Raw genomic sequence first — 16,848 nt, forward strand, 5'->3', positions numbered from 1 at the left:
CTTTGTTGCTTTCAGTTTTATATCCCACATATCAATGAAGTCATATGGTTCTCGACTTTTTCTGTCTGAGAACTAAGCCTCTTTTAAAATGGGGTAGGTGCAAACATTATATAAACATTGAACTCAGCAATTTCAGACCAGACACTCAGTATTCTCTGTAACCGTTCTGAGCCCAGGACAAAAGTTGCACAAGAGAAATGGGAGCACAGACAGTGAATCAATAGAACACAGACAACGAAAGAGGAGAAATGTGGTCCAACGAAGCCCTGAGTGTATTGACTAATTACTTAAAGATAACTTCTTTTGCTTCTTATATATCCATTTATGATGGCTGTTGTATATGTACTTACACTAAAGGTGATAGCAGAATAGATATGGTAATTAGGCAATTTTTCATACTATGCAAGTAAGTATTCATTCTCAATGAAGAATTTCTGCCATCTTTAATTGGGAAGTGAGGGACCTCAAGTACAGACAGTTGACGTAACCACTGGTCCCTACTGTCTTGTTGTATTTCATTTTTCTCTTTCATTCACACCACTGCTCTCATGGTCCTTCCTCCTTCCCTCCCATAAGCACCCACTCTAAAGAATGTGATATATCTTCTTAAATATGTACGTATTACAAAAATGTTGTTCTGTCTGTATGTATGTTTAATTTGGAAATGGTATTACACTTCATATCTTGTTCTGCTATTTACTGTTTCCGTTTTGTTTTGTTTTTTACTAAGCATTGTGTTTTTAAGATTTTTCTATGTAGTTGTATGTATCATTATTTCACTGCCTCTGAGTGCTGCATAGTATTCCACAGAAGGCATTCTCTTTTCACTTACCCATCCCTCTAGTGATTGACAATTAGATTGCCCCATTTCCACAAATATTCTCATACAGGTGTCCTATGAACCTGTGAGATTTTTTGGAGCAAATACCCAGGAGTGGAACTTTGAATCTTCTGGTGTACGCCTACCTAATGTCAGTGAATTCTACCAGAGCACATTCTACATGGGTGTATCAATTTGCACTCCCACTAGAAGTGCTTCTTTTTTCCCTGCATCCTTATCAACTCTTTGTATTGAGCAATTTCTCCATTTTTTTTTATTTTTTTTTTTGCCTAACTTATATACGTTGGGGAGTAGATCATCATTTCAGTTTGCAGTGACCTGAATATTAATGAAGCTGATCTTTTCTTCCTATGCTTGTTAACCGACTCATATTTGTTCTTCCTTGAATTGCCTGGTCTTCTTTGAACCACCCTTTTTTTTTTTTTAGGAATTTCTGTCTTTTTCTTACTGATTTGTCTAGAGTTCCTTTATATTCTTGATATTAACACCTTGTCAGTATTAAACATTGTGACCATTTTCTCCAAGTGTGGCACCTGCTTGTTAACTTCTTCTGTGGTGTCACCAGTCATCTTTCAAAAGTTCTGAATTTAAAAAAAAAAAAAAACACGGGAAAAAAAAGCTTCAAATACCATCATAATTATATTTTACAGCAAGGTGAATCCTGACAATTATGGTAAGGATTTGGTTTCCACAGTGGACAGATTAGAACGACCTTAGAGTGTGGTCCTGGCTAAATATATTGCTGTCTGCCACATTTTAGAAACATTTTGGGACTTTGCTTAATTCAATTTATTTTATGCTTGAAGCTTGTCTGCTTTCATTTCCCTAAGACAAACTATTTTGAAACCACAAATAAAATAAGCCCAAAGTTTATCGGCCACCTCATCTATAAAAATTTCTCACTGTCTCTTCTACGACCTCTAACACAACTGGGCATACATACCCTTACTCAGATGGCTCACATTTCTTTCATATATGAGTACATTTTATCTTTCATGATGATCACACATTAGAAACCATTGTGCCTACTTTTCTATATCACTAGAATGTGCTTCTCTGTTCAAAAGTTCCTGTTTTGTCAGTCTCTCTGTAAGGATGTGTCATAGATGCTTAACTTTCTAAAATCAAGTTGGTTGCAGCACTCCCTCATATTCCCTTGATCCAGCCAAATCCCCTTAGGTCATGAGCGATCCTCAAGCCTATGTCTGCCTGACCCAGCATGCATGCTTTTCCCTCCGTATCATGCTAGCTTTTCCCACCAAGCCTCCATGAATCATTCAAGAGAATTGAAATAGCATCTTATAGGAATTGCCATCTGGACTAGGCAATCGTACTTTGAAAAAACATATTGGTTATAGTAAACTATGCAAAGCTATTTTTAAAATACACAGAAACAGCAATCGTTCACTTAGTAAGGTGAACGGCTGTCTGGCCTCTCATTATGCTATTTTCTTCCACTTCTTTCATCACAAAATGTTCGACTTTGATTTTGAGCTACACAGTGAAGGCATAAAGCACTTACTAAATGGTATAGTCACCAGCACTCTCCAAACCTTTTCCCCAAGGAAGAAAAAAATCACTGGGATTTGGCCTGGCACTCACAAAGAGGTCTCAGTGTTCTCCTGTTGGACACCAACAATCTCTCAGAACATCAAGCATCACAAGACCATTCTGGGAACATGAAGGGTCAAGATATAAACAAGACCACACCACAGTCATGCCAGAATCCAGACGATACGTGAATATTATCCAAGCCACAAAATAGCAAACATCCCAAATTGTTCAACTTACAAGTATGCACTTAGCAAAAGTCCTGGAGGACATTGCCAATTCCATTAAACTCCTGAAATAAGACATAGTATAGTGATAAAAGCATAAATTTTAGAATTCTGACTCTACTCCTTGTTTGCTTTGCTACCTTGAAAGTATCACTTCATTTCTCCAAATCTCACACTGTTTTCATCCATAAATTAGGATAACTGAGATTACTCAAAAAGTCCATGCAAATATATCTCATAGCTATTTTGTGGCCAGGGCTTCCATTGGCAGCTAAGCAGTGTGTGCACTGCACAAATCCAGAGGACACAATTCACGTGGACCTGGAATTGTTCACAAAACAGCCCTGGCTGTGAAATAATGTGTCAAGTGCTGGGCGCCATGTCTCTCTCATTACAGAGGCCCAATAAGTGGTAGCTATAATTACTGACATGCTTGAATTAGTAACAGAGCAAGTAGTGTTCTGAATATAATGTCGCTCTTCTAATTGAGCAAATAACTGCCTACATGATGCGATTATATCAGTAATATCAATGTGAAAAAGGTGCCAAGAACCCCATCAGCCCTAGATCACACCTAGTGGACAATAAAATGCCTAACATCCCACCATCACAGACCCTATTTGGTAAAAGCTGATACCTTCTCCTTGGAGGTAAGTATTCAGGCAATATTCTTAGCACACTTATTTTACAGAGGATAAAACTATGTTCAGAGAGGTACCGTGACTGAACCAAAACATGCATCAACTCTGTGGCAGGGACAAGATACTCACGTAGATCTTCTGATCCCAAACCGAGTGCTCGTTCCAACAACACACTAACTCTTAGTACTGAGAAAATCTGGCTGAAGGTGCCGAGCACCTGAGATGTTATGGGAAAGCTAGGAGAGCGTTCTTCTCCATGACAAGGTCTACGGTATTCATTCTGTGTCCTTGGAGCAAAGAAAGAGGATGTTGACCCACCCTAAGAGGGCATTTGGGGTACTAGTCTAACATCTATAAAATGGACTAGGTAAGTTGCCTCCCCGCTCTGATGTGTGAAGATTTGATGATGCCATAACATGCAAAACTCACACAAACAGTGCACGCAGTGCCATCGTTGATAACATCTCAGTTGCTGGCATACTTCTTTGATTTCCCAATTATCAGTAAATTTCCTCTGGACTCTGTTTCCAAGAGAGGGAGAGAAGAAGGCTAGCAAAGACCAAGAATCTACTAGAGAAGACAGAACAGCGTGGACTTCACGAGAATTATCTCATTTAATTCTCACAACCCCGTGAGGTAAATGGCATTTCTCCCATTTAATGGGTAAGGAACTGAGGCTCAGAGAAGTTAGGTAACTTGGTCGAGCTCTCAAGGTAAGTGGAGGCGTCAGAATTCTAAAACCAAACTGTGTTACGCTAAATCCCAGGCACTTCCCATTTACAAAGCTGTTTGTCACATAGGAGACGTCCATTCATGTTAAGTTGGTCTGGAAGGGAGTGCAAGTAACTGATAATGGCAGATTGTGTTATCTCTTCCTTTTCTAAATACCTCTTCCAAAGGTATTTTCACTTTCCAGTGGCCCTCAGTGCCTTCCTTAAAAATAATGGCTAGTGACTTGAATTGTCAGCAGGCTGGTAGAAAAAGCAGTGAGAGAGCCTGAGCCAAGACCAGCCAGCAAAGCTGCTTCTAGATTCCTGACCCTCAGAAATTACGCGAGATGATAAACACTTGTGTGTTAAGCCGCTAAGTTTGTGACAATTTGTCATGCAGCCATAGATAACAAATACAAGGGGCCTGGGGAGGATACGTGACTTGTCCACTGTTACCCACAGATAGCGACAAAGTAAGGATGAAATGTCAGAACCCTTCATTCCCAATGCAATGCTCTTTTTACTTCCCCCGATTGCTTCAGCGGAATGCCCATTCCTCAGCCTACAGTAAACATTTCCACTTATTAACACATAACGTCTCCTCCAAGCTGAGGCAAAAGAAGGCTTATGATGCACAGTATGGTCAGGATTAAGGGAGAAATGTGGATGGGGAGATGGGTGTTTAAAAATGAGAGGCAACTTTGCTTTCCATTCATCTCTAATTTGCATTCTCTGAAGTTCAATCCATGTCTCAGGAGAAAGAGCAGATGGAGCATCATTAGAGTAATACATTCAAAGATGGAGAAAAGAGGAACCCATGTCTGCAGGTCGGAAACAATAGCTGGTTACTAATGAATTTAATTATTCAAAGCAAATCATAACTTGATGGAAGAGCAGCATTCTTAGAAAACCTGTCTTCTAATTATATCTCAATCTCCAGGTCCTTGAAATATAGTGTATCTTTATTGCAGACCCATTAGTCAAACCTCAATTAGATCTAGAGCTATTCATACTAAGTACTGGTTTAATTGGTCACGGTCTTAAAAAACAGTAATTCAATTAGATATTCCATTTGTAAATCACATGACACATGATCGAATTTACTTGTAATAGCCAAAGGCAGCTGGATGCAACCTACACCATATCAAAAGCTTTTGCAATTTATCTATTACCATAAGCATTTCTTTCTTTCATTGTATGCACATTGAGAAGTGCAACCCACTATCTGCCTTTACAAAAAGTGACCGTACCATGTGGCCATTTTTTAAAAGGAGATGGGGTAGTAACCAAGAGTATTTGGACAATATAAATTCACATCTGCAAAATGTCTGCCTAGAAATTATTGATCTTGCCTTCCCCGAATAGCCTATTAAAGGGAAACATTGTTCTAATGCTTTCTAGGGGACGTGCAGGAAATCATTACTGGTGGGGACTGCTGTTTTATGGGTCTTTGGAATGGGAGCTTTAAATACAAAGATGAAATGTGAAAAGGAAGGATGTGATATGCAGACTCCTGCCTGCCTGGGAGCTGGCTTTTATTCATTGCCTAGAGTTTATTTCTCCAGGCAATTAGCCCAGGTGTCATTCTGGGAACCTTTCTTTGAATGGTCCTCCTCCTGCAGGAAATTTTTGTAAAGTCAAATACTGGATTTAATTCCTTTTCGTCTGGGTGCCACCCCCACCCTATGCTTTCCACCTCTTCCCGTAAGCCCACTTTTTCCCTGTCACCAGTTTCTCCCTAAGGTTTCTGTTCTCAGATGTGTAAGCTAAAGCATGACACATGCTGGGACAGGGCTGTAGCATGAAAGCTATCAGGGTGAGACTGGCAGGTAAGGCCAGAAGAGTGGGGAAAACCTCGGCTACAGAGACTGTCTGCACGGGACAGGTGGAGAGGACAACGTACTGTGCCCAAAGGTGTGGCATAATCAGAAGCAGTTGAGGCTGGCACAGCCCACCCGTACCCATTGGATTCTCCGGGACCTTCCCAAACTTTCAGAGATGAAAGCACCATCCTGTTCATGAAGGTATTGATTGTCATCAAGATCAAGAGGATAAAAGCAGCACCTTCTATTGAGCACTTGTTCCCTCATTTACTCCTTACAACTCTTGGAGGGAAGCGCTATGAAAGTACTTATAGTGTAGTGGTGAGGGGTATAATTTGCCCTTGGCCATGCACTTAGGAATAGCAGAGCTGGGATTCAAATCCAAACACAATGTTTCCAAACCCTCACTCTAAGTCGCTGACCTCCTGAGGGGTCCTACTTGACTTTTTGCCCACAATCAAGTTCATCCCACTACAGGCATTCTCCGGATCCTTGAGACCTGTGGGTGAGTTTAAGCGTTGTATGTTAGTGAGCCCTCTCCATAAACTTGAGGCACAGACAGAGGGAACGCACTTCATTCAGTATTTAATTACAAAGCATCTGCTCTGTGTCAGGAACTGTGCTTTGGAATGTGCAATGGAAATAACAAGAACACTAGGCAGTGGGGAGATGCACAATAAACCAATTGTCACAAAAATAAAGGCATAATGCATTCTGGGGTAAGGCTCCGGAGGACAAGCATTGAATGCGGTGAGGGACTATTAACAGGGGTACGATTAATAGGAGGGGGCCAGAGAGGCCTCTCCAAGAACTGAACGGTGAGCAGGAGTTAGGAGTTAACTAGGAAGGGTAGGAGGAAGGGGAACATTGTGTGTGAAGGCCCTGAGGAGGACAGGGGTTGAGGCATTTCAAGAACTTGAAAGAAGGTCTATGGAGCTGACATAATGAGCAAGCGGGGAGGAAAGAGGCACTCAGTGTGACTGGGGAGAAAGCAGCAGGAGGAGCATTTGGAGTCTAAGGGGGTTCTTGTTAACCTCCCAGGTGACATTGGAAGACATTGAAAAGTCCTGGTGCCGGAAAGCCATTGTTACTGTGTATATGGTTCAAACCTCGCAGGGGCTGTTGTTATAAGTTGTGGGACAAAAGCCAAGGGTTGTTAAGAGGCTATTGCAGTGGTGTAAAAAAGACCTACGAGATGGCAGTGTGGACTGGGGGATGTGTGGAAATGGAGCCATCTAAACTTACTTTATTTGGTCCCATGAAGGAAGGAAGCATTTTAGTTTCCTTGGACTGCCGTAATAAATCACCACAAACCTGGTGGCTTACAGCAACAGAAATGTAGAATTTCACAGTTCTGGAGGCTAAAAGGGCAAGATCGAGATGTCAGTAAGGCTATGCTCCCTCCACAAATTCTAGGGCAGGATCTCTCTTCTCCTTCACTGCTGATGGCTCCTGCAATCCTAGGCGTGCCGTGGTCTGTAGATGCACACTCCATTCTCTGTCTCCATCCTCACATGGCCTTCTTTCCTATGTACTTCCTCTATGTCTCTGTGTCCAAATCTCTCTGTCTTTTTCCTTATAAAATCCACCAGTGGTTGTCTTTAGGGCCACCCTAATCCATTATGACCACATCTTAACCTGATTATCTCGGTAAACAACGTCACATTCACCAGTAGTCGAGGTCAAGACTTCAACATATCTTTTGGGGGACACAGTGCAACCCACTGAAAGGAAGTGAAACTGTCAAGTATAACTTCTAAGTTTCTATCAGGAGAAACTTCGTCAATGGAGGTACTCAGCTTACTAAACTGGGAAGAATGAAAGAGAAGTAGGTTTGGATCCATTGTGGGGCATGTTACGTATGGAATACCAATGAGTACAGACGTCCAATTGATACTAGATATTGAGGTATTAAGCAGAGAAGAGAACACTGGGTTAGAGATAAGTAATTAAATGCAAAGGAGTCAACAAGATTGTTAAGGAGAGAGTATAATAATTCAATATCAGCATAATATTTTTTCAACAAATTTTAGTGCCATCAGGAATCATACTTGTTGAGTGAAAGAAGAAATATTCACAATGGTATATACTGTATGTGGCCAATTATGTTGTATATGAAATATGTGTGACTGTAAACAAACAAACAAGTTCATTTCCATATATATAAGTAGCAAAGACATGAACAATTATTGAGAGTGGCTATCTGACAGCCACTTTTGTTGTTTATGCTTTGCAGAGTTTTTTCAAATTTTCTACAATTGAGTGTGTGTGTTTTTTATTTAAAAAATTTTAAAGACAAGCTGTATTCAGACACTTAATGTGGCTGGAATGTGGGGTGTGGGAAAAGAGAAGCCTAAAGAAAAATGAAGCTAAGTAGTAGTCACTGAGCTTGGACTAATTTGCCAAACAAAGCAATGTATGCTTCATTCTATATGCAACAGGGAATTCTAAAGGCCTTGAAAAAATGGAAATGGAATGACTATACCATGAAATTTAGTTAGCTATTTTTCTGACTGTAGAAGTAATATATTCTCATCATAAAGAAAAAATTAGACCTACAGGAAATTACGTATCCTCTGTTAACATTTCAGTATTTCCTTCCAATACACTTTCCTGTGCCTATTTTATACAGATTAAATTAAAGTTTAAACAGCTTCCTTTCTTAAATTTGCTATAATATGATAAATATTTCACAGTGAATTTGAAAATCCTTGAAAGCATTTTTTTTTTTTTTTTTTTGGACTGTCTAATTGGCTGTAGCATGGAGGTAACATTATTTACTTACCTATTCTTCTGTGTTTGAACATGTTTGCCATTTGCATTTCTAAAGAAATTCTAAAAATGCTGCAGTAAACATCTTTGTCCATAAGTTTCTATCAGAACATTCATTTAGCACCACGTATGTGCAGACTGCACTAAATGTTAAGAGAATAATGTTTTCTCCCTTTCCTCCTGGGAAGGTTGTTCCAGGCTCTTAGTATGCAATAATGAAATCTGCCCAGTAGAGGGAACCCTCTGCATGTTTAAGGCTTCGTCTCCTTGGTGCTGAGCTAAAGCAAATTGACCAAGCTACCCATAGAAATGTTTTCTTAGCTAGTCATTAACGAGCCGCTGAGGTGCTCTGTAAGCCATCTGCAAGCACTCAAGTGCCCTTTGCAGCATTCTCGCCATCAGACACTCGAGTTTTCTGGAATAACATTCATCTATTTTGCTCACCCTTGCATCCTCAGTGTCTAGTTAGGTGCCTGGCACATACTGGACAATAATAAATATTACTCTGTAATAAATATTGTTTGATTGACCCAGACAATCTTACCGAAAGGCTTTGGTCACCAGAATGACTTGACTTCTTTAGTTCCTGAAGGTTTGTCCCTGAAGCCACGTCTTCCCACAGGATTCACTCTATTACCCTCACTGCCCCTGACAAAGGGCAACTTTCCACCCTGCAGCCTCATTTCCTCAGCTTTTATGTTGGACACCTCTGCCTGCTTTGAGTGGTAGGGCCATGTGAACAAAGTCAGTCAGCTTATTGACCAGCCATCGAGGTCACATCACGTTCCTATAACCTGAGAAGTTATTTATATAATAGAGAAGACACACATTTAACAACACCATCTAGAAATGTGTGTTTTTTAATACACATCTCTATATCCCACACTCTTCTCCCTCTGTCCCCACCCCACATCCTAACAAACAAAAGATCTCGCCGATACACACAGGGAAGTGACGCTTGTTTAGAGTATTTAAAAGTTCTGCAGGTGATTCTGCTAGGCATAGGTACACACACACACACACACACACACACACACACACACGTGCACTAGCACACACCCTACCCCATCCTCCTGGATGCACATCAAAATCACCCAGGGAGATTTTTTTTTTTTAATTATGTTGATGCCCAGGTCAAATTTCAGACAAATTAAATGAGCATCTCTCAGAATGAGGCTTGGGCGTCAGAGATCTCATGGTGGCCAAGACTGAGATCTGCTGCTATAGACATTTGAAGAAACCACACTGAAGAGTCAACATAGCGCCTGTCCATGGTACGTTCCACCCTAACGTGGAGTACAAAGACATTAGTGTATAATCTCTACACCTGAAGTGGCCTTGAGTGCAGACCAGTGAGAAAAGCCTGGCCCCCGTTTAGGAGAGAGCAGTTCTAGATTGATCACTTGCTAGGTCACTGAAGGACTCTGAGGCTCAGTATCCTTGTCTATGAAACAGGAATACTTACATCACAGAAAAGGCAAAAGAACCGAATGAATGAGAGAACAATTATTTGTAAATTGTAAATCATAAGCAGTTGGAAAGGACTATTGTGAGGACTGACCAGATAAATATTTTTAAATAATGTTAAAGTAATTTTTAAAATTAGTTTAGTCTTGAAATTGACTCAATATTTGTCATGGCATCTGTCAAAATATTTCTATTTTTAAGTGCTCCAAACCTATTGCCAGGCTCTCAGAGTCTTCTCTAATCTCTTTCTTACTCACAACTCCATTACAGCAGCCCCTATTATATCACTGAGAAAACAGAGTACCTCTCACCACCGTTTCATTCAGTTATTTTTTTCATCATCACGAACTTATCTCCGTTTAATATTTTCTATTAATAAGGTGCTAAAGCTAACTGAAGTTCTTGATTCTAATAACAGGCTTTTAAAGACTCAAAGTAAAGAATCTTTTCTGGTAGAATTTCAGACAACACTGATGAGCCAGTCAGAGAGCTGTTTCTGAGTAGGGATATCTGCTCTTGACTTCACAAACCACACCTTTTGGGGATAGCAAACCACACGCAGAATGGCCAGCTTATGGAACTCTAAATAGCACAGACTTACCACTGAGCCCACAGGCTGGCTTTGTCTTAAACAAGTTATCTAGATTTCATGTGAAGAGGTGCAATTAATCTAGAAATTAAGAACCCAGCACTGCAAATGCTTACATATGTCATGCAGGTTTTTATTTCTAAATTGTAACTTTTGGACCCTGGCTTTCCTTAGTGGCAGGTCACAAAATTATGTCAACCCCATCACGCAATGAAAAGACAGAAGGCAGCAGGCTATAGTCTGAAATATGGGAAGTAAAGGAAAAGGTTAGTGTGATTGGAATGAGTTAAGTTGTTGATGATGGTCGAGAGGAGGCCAGTTCTTACACGTTTGACATAGTCCTACAATGGAGGAAGTAGCCCTCATCTCAACCCCTAAAACCCCAACTCATGCTCTATCTATAAGGAAGAAAGAACCAATGAATGGTTAAAGAGTGATTGCTGTTGAGGTGGGACAAGCAGATAAGGTTGACAGGTGTTTGTTATCAATTATGTTTAGGGTTTGGTCTCCTCGTAGTTTAGACGTACTGGGTTTTGTTTGTTTGCTTGCTTGCTTGCTTGCTTAGTTGAAAGAATATATTCAACCAGAGCTATCCAAATTTCCAACGTTATAAATACATTGAAAAAAGTAAATCCATTTGGAAAACAGAATAAACTATCCTTGAAAGCTGAGAATCTACTATTAACATTGAGACATAATAGGCATATAAATAAGAATCAACTCAATTTCAAGACACAATGGGCAATAAAATGAAAAAATATCAACTCTACTGAATAAACTGGCAAGATTAAAATGCAAGTGGCCCTATTTTACATTAAGACACGTTTTATTTAGAACCATGTGTAGGCAATAATCTGTGTCAAGGGCGTCTTCCTCTTCCAATTAGAACGGAGCCACTAGAAGTCAGATGTCTTATTCATCCTTATATCCTTTATAGCTTCGAGGATAATTGTTCTTCAGATAGACTGCACATTCGAATTGTTTTTAAATAAGATAAAAACTGTAGCTGTGCCCACACCCAACTCCGCCTACAGGGACCAGGCATAGGTACATTTTTAAGTTTCCCATGTGATTCTCAGTTTCTGAGAACAACTCTTCAGCCACTTTCTCAGCAACTTTAAGGTAAACGGAATGCAGTGGAAGCACAGTCCTAGTGGCTGAGACGCAGCAGATCTGGGTTCCATATGGGCTCAAATACTAAGAGGCAAAGTGACTTTTGGAAAGGCAGCACTTTGCTATTCCCCATTTCCTTATCTCTGGATTTACATGGTTGGTCTCAATAGTATATATGAAAACCTCTTCCAGCTCTCAGTTTTCATTATTCTGTTCAATAAATCAGGCTTTGTACAAATTCAGATTTGTCTTTCCTTAATGAGTCTGACTTAGGAGAATGTGGAATAGACTTTGAACTCCCTGGCTGAGACTCAGTTTCACTCAAGTTTGAGTCTCCAGCTCTTACCATAGTGCCTGGCGCTGAGCTGATCCAAGGCGTATTTGATGGTTGAAGGGGTTACTGTGTATCTGGTATTTATAGCTGAAAGAAAACTGAGAAAGCCTGACTCCTTCCCTTTTTCTACAATTGAGCAAATTGAATATTGGAGGCTGTACTTACACGTTCCATAAATGAACAGTAGGTGAGTGTAATTCCATCCACTTCGTGTCTTCTTCTGTCTTTAACCCCACTGCATTCAGATAGGCCCTCTGTAGTCACACTGTGTGCTCCCCACACTGCAACTTACAAGAGAGACAGAAGTGGTGTGTGAAAGAAACAAAGTCTCATCTCTGAAATTAAAAGACAGATATTCGGATGCCTAAGTCAACTGTTTTCTAGACAAGTAACCTTCAGCAAGTCATTTAACTTTTCCGTTTTCTCATGGATAAACTCAGATCACATGACCTTGAATCTTTTTTGTCTTCCTAGTGCCAAGAACCTATGATTTTGGAAACAGGCAACAAAAAGTTATCCACAACTTTCTTTTTGTTCAACAGTTTTACTAGCATTCTGTGAAGATCAAAATATACAGGCTGTACTTACATCCCCGTGATTATTTTTGTAACTGGCAATAATATTGTGATAACTGTGTATTGTGTCTGATGGGTACTAGTCATATTGGGGTGATCCCTTCATAAGTTATATAAATATCTAACTACTCTCCTGCACACCTGAAATTAATATAATGTAGTATGTCAACTGTAACTGAAAAATAAAAATAAATTTTTAATGACATAAATGGAAGAAGCCATGCTCACACCAAGAAGAGTTTGGGGTTTTTGTTTTTGTTTCTGTTTTTCCAATAAGCAAGCTCGGCAAATGGAAAAGACCATTAAGAAGTCAATTACTCAGGCTCTGTTTTGTGTGAGGAGACTAGAAGGTGCATGTCACTCTCTGTCCTTGCTGCCATAGGTGCTGTCGCGTGAACTGTCTTGTACACAGTGTGCTGGTCCCACATCTGCTCTGATGCTGAGGCAGTTTTTAGTAACTGACAGATGTGCCTTTAGCAAGGGCCAGGAAGAAATAGTGTCTATATTGAGACAGGATTAGAATACAGACTTAATATTAGGAAAAATAGGAAGTGAAGCATCAAATATGACACTCTGATCTTAAGCGATGTGATTGGGGAAATGATGGTGACATTAACAAATAAAGGAGTATTTGGCTCCAGATATTTAAGTGTTACTGGCCAGCCAATCATCCTAGAGGGGTCTTAAGCAGTTGAAGGTCAAGATTAAGTATTGAGGGTCTTTTTATGTATCTATAAAACTGTAAAAACTCCTTTAATAACTGTAGTAAATTTAGTAACTGGAACTCATAGTCTTAAGCCAATAAAAGTAGGTTTTAAACTAACAAAAGGAGGTTCCAGAATGTAAGCCAAGCTATGTGTCCTCTATAAATCCACGTATAAATATCAAGGTATAACCACACTTTTTTCCTACTTTGGTTCACTCATTCTCCTCCTCACCTCCTTAACCCCTAAAAAAGGAAAAGTTGGGGTTCACAAGTCTTGTAGTACTGGGCATTCATCAAATCAAATGATTGTCAGACTTATCATGCTTTGGGAATTCTCAGATGACCTTCCAGTTTGATGACCGTTAGGCTAATGGCATAATCCTAGAACAAGACAAGTAGCAAATTAAAGATTGCACCACCAGATTTTCAGAACAAAACTGAGGATACAAAGCAACGCGGGTGTGTGGCCAAATCACACTTGAGCTTCTCACCCTAGCGGGCGTAGGGTACTTTTACCCACCTACCTCAGCAGAGAAATGATAGAAGTGAAAAGGGAAAATTACCTTATCAAAAGAGGAAAGGACATTCTCTGCAAAATGAGCAAGTGAATGTCACTGTTCATAAACCAAGTGAAATCCCCACACACTTCTTCCCAGCCCACCCTGACACCCACCCTTCCCCAATCACACACACCCCCACATTTGATGATGTCATTTGATCCAGATAGAAGGACTTAGAGGGAAAGGGGACTGAGGCTTTAGCCGTACAGGAATGTGCCCAGATAAAACCACCTTGGTTTTATTTCTGTGGTACTAATTCTATAGTACCATCTAGAATGGTGTGAGCTGAGGAATCAGCATGAACAACAGTGTGTTCTGGAAATAACACATGTTCCAATTCCAGCTTTTTGGTTCACTAGGTGCGATGTACTTCTTGGAACCTCAGTTTTCTAATCTATATAATGGGAACAGTACTAACTTTATAGTGTCATTTGGAGGATGAAAGCTAATATACATAATGTACATAATATAATAGACCTGCCTGTACGATTGCTGCCAGCTATAGAGCACTCCACCTGCCATTATCCCAAAGTCCATCTCCACTGTGGTTTCTCCACAACACAGACCTGGCCTTATTTGTTTCTGATTTTCCAAGGAAAACCACAGTTTCTGGCATATCAGTTGCTTTAAACTGTAGGAGTGCTCTGAACTTAGTCACTTTTACATTCTGAGGTAAGCTTTCATTTATCATCAGAAACCTGTCAGACAATATTCAGATCTATGCTGGACACATGTCTAGCTCTGCACCCTGAGGCTTATCAGAAAAACTCACAGCTCCTGGCCCAACAGTCTAATCATTATAGGACCCCCAATGAATGATAACTGACTAGTTCAATGAATAAATGAACGAACACATCTCTGTGAGGCAGTTTATGAAGATGACATTGATTTTTAACCAATCATTTAAGAAACGATTTGAGCAATAATGGGGCTCACACTACCAATAACCATGGATTAAAGAAATAATTTTTCTTTATTTTTGTGACTTCATCAGTACCAGGCAAAGAAAGAGTCTGGAGTACCAGAAGAAGGGAGAAAATTTTTAATTGTGAGAACTACAGGTTATCTCAGAATATGGTGAACAATTATCAAAAGTGGAACAAGAGGAGGAACAGTACACTAAAGGAAATAATGCTCTTACAAGAGAATTGTTATTATAAACTGGGTGGCAAAGAATGGGATAAATAAAAAATAGCTCACAGTGTTTCTGGACCTTTCATTAGATTCCAAAGACAAAGATATCAGTATTTCTGGGCATGACTTGTCTACACTGCAATTTGTAAAGAGGTATTTAGCATGACCCCAAGAGAAACTCCTGCATTTTTGGTAGCCTTCTATTCACACAGTTAAGAAAATACTTCATTTTTGCTCCAATGTGGACTGTCCTCTTGTTCAGGTTGTTTAGAGCAAGCTCATTTCCATCTACCTATAACTATTCTGTTGCCATTGTGCCCAGATTCAATGAATCCATCAACGAGCCATTCGAGTCCAGTCTTTACCATTTTGTTCCATCACTGGGATCAATCCCTCAAAATCAGGGGCTAACAAAAGGGAGGGCCCAGGAATAGATTCCAACCCCTGTCACTAACACTTTGAAATCCTGTTTAATCAGTCCCTGCCTCACTCTCCCAAGATAGAGTTAAATACTTTCACAAGCGTGGCTCACAAAAGCATTGTTGCTGACAAGCAATCTGAGTGCTTCCAAATCACTTTGGAAATCTAAAATGTGATGTAAATGTTTAATTTCAAAGAATGACATGTGACACAGTTGCTATTTTTACTACCTATCTAACAAGAACCCACACACATTTTTTTAAAAATAACTGAGTTAGAAGCCAAGAGGGAATCCAAGCCAAGATACTGAATGCTGCACTTTGATTTCAAAGGCCATGCATATTAGGAGCCATCACAATTGTCCTTGCCTCCCAGAAATGGAGCAGATTCCTTGAAAAAAAACAACAAAAACATTAGTTTGCAAGGCCTCCCCTCGTAGATCTCCGCTGGAAACAGAGGTTCCTGCTCCCAGCAACCACCCCCAACAAGCATCATCAAGAGTTACCAAAGGGCTTTTCTCCCCTTCTGTGCAAATCTGTTTAAAGTAGATATTAGGTTGGTGCAAAAGTCATTGCGGTTTTTGCAATTGTTTTTAACCTTTCAAGTTGCAATTACTTTTGCACCAACCTAATACAATGCATGACTTTAATGGAAGCTCAGCAGAAGCAAAAATCAAAGGGGCAATTGATGAAATTGATGATGCCTGTGGTACCCAGCATGTGGTATATATAGCACCTCAAGGTAAAGATGTTCCTTTGGGATCTAAAAGGTCAAAATCAACTGTTTTCTACATATTGATTAGAAGAGATCAATGGGGGGGGATCTCATTTTTTTCTCCCCTCTCTTTCCAGTTTACCACCTGATCACCAAACATTAATTATCCATAGATTATGCATATAAGATGCTGAAATGCATAATTATCCCTCTCATTGTTCCAGTTTACTTTATAAAGGGGAGTGGATGTATACCATCTTCATAAACATGGGAGATAGGTGGAAATATGAAGAGAAGCCAGGAGTTCTATGGCTGCCAGTTTTCACTAGTGCAAACCAGATGCCTGAAATGGCCCAAATTCCTGGCTCTTGCCAACTTGGTTTTGACTTCGTTTGACAGATACAATTGTCTTTAGGAATGGGTTCCCACATGAATGGGTGAAAGATTAAGCAGCCAAAATCTAAATTCAAGCAAATCTAACCAAGTTGCCAATCAAAAGACAAAGAAAAGACAAAGGTCAAAATCCTGTTTTTTCAGAGTCTGTGAAATCCTAACTCTTGACACTCTCTAGGATTTTGTTTAATTCAGCATGTCTAATTATAAGCACTTACTGTTACTTGCTGTTGTTCTCTGTGCAGGCAAGGGTGAGGGAGGGAGTGAGGAGGGCAAAA

General features: G+C 39.9%; 1 long non-coding RNA gene across 1 annotated transcript in view; it reads right to left on the reverse strand.

Annotated features, from left to right (window-relative positions):
* LOC141572818 (uncharacterized) overlaps positions 1-12,442 on the reverse strand; it is a 316,426-nt gene extending 303,984 nt beyond the window's left edge. The window contains exon 1 of the long non-coding RNA XR_012498308.2: positions 12,234-12,442. This is a non-coding gene — a long non-coding RNA (uncharacterized LOC141572818). The remainder of the gene's footprint in view (positions 1-12,233) is intronic.
* Positions 12,443-16,848: the final 4,406 nt, after the last annotated feature.

This window comes from Rhinolophus sinicus, chromosome 15, assembly GCF_057876585.1.
Source record: "Rhinolophus sinicus isolate RSI-liver-muscle chromosome 15, RSI-T2T, whole genome shotgun sequence".
Taxonomy (NCBI): Eukaryota; Metazoa; Chordata; class Mammalia; order Chiroptera; family Rhinolophidae; genus Rhinolophus; species Rhinolophus sinicus.